This window comes from Hylobates moloch, unplaced genomic scaffold (genome assembly GCF_009828535.3).
Source record: "Hylobates moloch isolate HMO894 unplaced genomic scaffold, HMol_V3 SCAFFOLD_17, whole genome shotgun sequence".
NCBI classification, from domain to species: Eukaryota; Metazoa; Chordata; class Mammalia; order Primates; family Hylobatidae; genus Hylobates; species Hylobates moloch.
This window is the reverse complement of record NW_026652292.1, coordinates 80,963,478-80,968,032: the sequence shown is the minus strand read 5'-3', so window position 1 is coordinate 80,968,032 and position 4,555 is coordinate 80,963,478. Positions and strand designations below refer to the sequence as shown.

The 4,555-nt window shown below is 57.5% G+C and overlaps 1 protein-coding gene across 5 annotated transcripts in view; it reads left to right on the top strand.

The window, feature by feature from the left end:
- The first annotated feature begins 3,846 nt into the window (after positions 1–3,846).
- Positions 3,847–4,555, top strand: part of RGS12 (regulator of G protein signaling 12) — a 144,963-nt gene continuing 144,254 nt past the window's right edge. For 2 of the 5 annotated variants that reach the window (XM_058430173.1, XM_058430175.1), the window contains exon 1: positions 4,095–4,212. The gene's annotated coding sequence lies outside the window, so the exon portion shown is untranslated. Of the gene's footprint in view, positions 4,213–4,464; positions 4,544–4,555 lie in introns of those variants that run through there. The other 3 variants (XM_058430176.1, XM_058430174.1, XM_032135461.2) reach the window with 3 other exon arrangements.

Here is a 4,555-nt window from a genome sequence, read left to right as displayed (position 1 = left end):
GAGGACAGATGGGGTTTGGGTTACTCTGGTGCCTGGGTCAGCTCAGACCCTGACACAAGCAAGCCCCCCGAAGTCTGGGAGTTCCTCCTTTCCGGGACGTATGGACCCTGGCATGTTGCCACAGGCCCAGGGGAAGGCTAGGGAAACACCTGCTTAGAGGCTGACAGGGCATTCCAGGGCCTTCTGCAAAGGGATCCGGTCCCCGTGAAGGGGCTCTGGGCCTTTGCACCGATTCCCACATGGAGACTGTATGAGGCATGTGGCTTGCTGGGGGCCCCAGTGGCCCCAGCTCCCAGCTCTCCTTGTCTCTAATTATGGACGCCGTCGACCCTGAGTGAGCCACCATCCCCCCACCCCTGCGAGCCCCATTGGTGTAGCCCCTGGAGCGGGCCAGCCCTGGCCTGGCTGCCCACTCTGCCTGCTGTTCCCTGCCCAGGAAGTGCATCTACCTGCTTGTGCCATCAGGATCCTGTTGCCCCGCTGTGGGAGGGACCCAGTCCGAGGTCCCACCTCCCCCTATCAGCCTCCACCTGCTGAGGACACCCACCACCAGGTCCCCAAGTAAGGTGTGGGCCCCTCAGAGAACATTGTTTTACATGTTTTCTTATTGGGGTAAAACACACATAACATACAATTTACCAACTTAACCATTACAATTTTTTTTTTTTTTTTTTGGAGACAGGATCTCATTCTGTTGCCCAGGCTGTAGTGCAGTGGCGCGATCTTGGCTCATTGCAACCTCTGCTTCTCAGGCTCAAGTGATCCTTCTGCCTCAGTCTCCTGAGTAGCTGGGACCCAAGGCACGCACCACCATGCCCAGCTAATTTTTTGTGTTTTTGGTAGAGACGGGGTTTCACTGTGTTGCCCAGGCTGGTCTCCAACTCCTGAGCTTAAGTGAGCCACCTACCTCAGCCTTCCAAAGAGCTGGGATTACAGGCATGAGCCACCGTGCCTGGCCTAAAATTTTTATTTTTTACTTTTTTAATTAGTGCAAATCCCATAGTATATTTTTATTTTTAATTAACAAATGAAAAATTGTACAATCTGATGCTTTGATATATGTTTACACTACAGAATGATTAAATTAAGCTAATCAATGTGTCCCATCATTCACATCCCATTTTTTGTGATGAATGCATTTAAAATCTGCTCTTAGAGATTTTCAAGGGTACATTATTCTTGACTAGTCATCATGCTGTACAATAGATCTTTTGAACTGAATTCATCCTGCATAGCTGAAACTTTGTGCCCTTTGACCAACGTCTCCCCAATTCCTACCCACCCACAGCCTCTGGTAACCTGCATCCTACTCTCTGTTTCTGTGACTTGGACGTTTTCAGATTCCACATGTAAGTTAGACCGGGCAATATTTGTCTTTCTGTGCCTGGCTTATTTCACTTTTATAATGTCCTCCAGGTTTATCTATGTTGTTGCAGATGGCACATTTCCTTCTTCTTAAGGATCCAGAGTATCAGTAATACACGATGTTTTCTTTATCCACTAATCCATCGACGAGCGCTTAGTTGGGTTCCACATCCCGGCTATTGTGAGTGGTGCCGTGGTGAACCTGGGAGTGCAGACGTCTCTTTGACACACTGATTTCATTTCCTTTGGATACATACCCAGCAGTGAGATTGCTGGATCACGCAGTAGTTCTAGTTTTGATTTGTTGTGGAACCTCCATACTCTTTTCCATAATGGCTGTATCTTAACCATTGTTACGTGTACAGCTCAGGGGTATCAGGCACATTCCCACTGTTGTGCAAACATCTCCAACACCCATCTCCAGAATGCTTCCATCTTCCCAAACTGAAACTTTAAATAACTTCTGTCCTCTTCTCCCCTGCCCCTGCCACCCACCCTTCTACTATCCGTCTCTATAAATGTATCTACTCTAAGAACCTCACATAAGTGGAATCAGACAGTATCTGTCCTTTGTGACGAGCTTATTTCACTTAGCATAGTGTCCTCAAGGGTCATCCGTGTTGTAGCCTGTGTTGGAATGTGGAGGGACGCCCCCACACCCTGAGTCCCGTGGAAGAATTATCATCCATCCCACTTGTTCAACCCAGGAGTGCCTCCTTGAGCAACTGTAGCCGATGAGCTGTGGGTAGGGCCGCTGAGCCGCTGTCTGGCAGGCACGGAAAAGCAGGTGCACGCTTCTCCATGGCCCTCCCTGCGCCAACAGAGGCCACCCTGCCAGTCTGGGCCCACGAGTGAAGCCTACAGGAGCAGAACCACAGGGGCCAGGGACTGACCACCCAGAGACTTGGGCATGGTTCTGTGTCTAGCCCCTCCAGATGGACTGAATGGGTTTTGCTTAATTGGCAAGACCTACCTTTTCAAAACCTTCCAGCATGACACTTGACACCTTCTCTCCATCTCAGGCAATTTCTCCCCACTTCTGGGGGCCCTGGCTTTCACGGGGATGGACTAGTGTGCTTCCTCCCACAGAAACAGCTTCTTGGGCCACCCCCCTGCTGGGCATGAGTTCTCTCACAGGCTCGGTGACCCCGCGTATGAGCTGCTCGTCCTCTTCCCCCACCCCTGTCCATGAGGCACCTGGAGGCTGGGCAAGTGCAGAGGAAAAAGCCAAAGGGAAAGAAGAGACCTGCAGGTGGTGTTTCCCTATCTCTCACTCAGGGCCACTTGTCCCTGTCCTGGAGCCTGAGGAGGCTGGGCTCTGCGGCCTGCTTCCTTCTGGCTTGTCGCTGCTCTGGAAGGTTCCAGCAGCTGCACATAGGCAGGAGCCAAGAAGGTTGACAGTCGCTGGGGGGCCAGGGTGGGGGCAGTTTCTTTCCTGGCTCTCTCTTTCTCTCTCTCTTTTTTTTTTGAGATGGAGTTTCACTCTGTCACCTAGGCTGGAGTGCAGTGGCATGATCTCGGCTCACAGCAACCTCCGCCTCCGGGGCTCAAGCGATTCTCCTCCCTCTGCCTCCCAACTAGCTGCGACTATAGGCGCGTGCCACCACGCTTGGCTAATTTTTTGTATTTTAGTAGAGATGGGGTTTTGCCATCTTGCCCAGGGTGGTCTCGAACTCCTGAGCTCAGGCGATCTGTCCGCCTCAGCCTCTCAAAGTGTTAGGATTACTGGCGCGAGTCACCGCGTCTGGCCTCTTCCCTGGCTCTCTCTGCTGGGTCATCAAGGGCTGGCTGTGTCCCTTGGCCATAGGTCACAACTCCTGTTAAGTGTCTCTCTCTCCCTGTCTGGCTTCCCGTAACCGCTCTGGCAGCGCTCCTTCAGCCCTGCAGGTGAAAACAGTTCCCTCCCTGCTGTCACCTGTCCCAATTCAGCACCGCCCTGTGGCTTCCCGGCTCCCGGACGGCGCCTCTGCCAGCGGGAACCCTGCTGGATTCTTAATTGTCCCACTGAGGATGCCATTGGTTTCCTCCTGGGATCCAAACTAATCACACAAGACTAGATGATGGAGAGCTGCCAAGAAAGCATGGGGCGGTGGCGGGGACGGAGGGGAAGCGTTTTGAGCCGATCAAGGCAGGTGACAGGAGAGAAGCAAACCCGAGAGGGGCCGAGTCCCTGGGCGGGCGGCAGGGCTGGAGCGTGAACAGTAGCGAGGGATGCGTCTCGAGGGAAAAAGGCGGCGGGAGAGAATGAGGGGAAGGCAGGAAGGAAGGGGCAGGGAGACCCAGCGCTGGGGAAGGAAGACACGAAGAGGGTGAGGAAGGAACCCCGGCCTAAAGGGGGAAGGCGGCGGCTGGGACAGGGCCAGAGGCGCACGCCGGGGCCGGGCAGCTCCCCCTCTCGTGCCAGCGGTGCCTCCGGTCCCGCCCCCGCTGCCGCCCGCGCTCCGGGAGGGGCAGACCCGCTGGACGCCGCAGTCACCGCGCCGCCTTCGCGGGCGTCCCGGGGCCCGGAGGGAACGGCCTTTCCTGGCTGTCCCCGTGGCTTCGCTGCGGGAACTCACGCCGCCCCCGAGGCTGCCGCCGGCTCCGGGAATCTGCCCAGCTGAAAAGCCAGGGCGCCGGGGCCTGACTCCCCACACCCAGGTTTCCCGGGCACCGAGACCCAACGGGAGCGGGACTTCCTCGGACACCGACGGCGAAGGACAGAGACAGCCCAGGCAGGGGCGGCTCCTCCCGGCCACACGGACCTGCCCTTCGCAGGGTGTCCCGGGTCGGCGGAGGCAGAGAAAACCAGCTTGCGGGAACGCAGTCGCTGCCAGCGCCAGGGCCGGGCCAGTGCGAGTCCACACCGTGCGTACCAGGGCCGCCGCGCCCCCAACGGAAGTCCCGCCCCCGGCTATGGAGGCCCCGCCCCTCGCTTCTTCCCATCCCTGCTTCCCTGGCAGTCCCGTTACCACGCTGTCCCGTCGCGAAGGCCCTCCCCCGCCCCAACCCCACCCCCTTGGCCCCGCCTCACTTTAAGTTCGCTCCGCCCCTCCCCGTCCCCGCCCCTCCTCCGGCCCCGGCCCCGGCCCCGCCCCCGCCTCGACCCCGGGGGGCGGCGGCTGCCGAGGCGACCGTTGCGCGCGCGGGCGGTGGCGCGGGCCGAAGCGCCTGGAGCGGGAGCGAGCGGCGCGGCCGGGTAGGTGTGCCG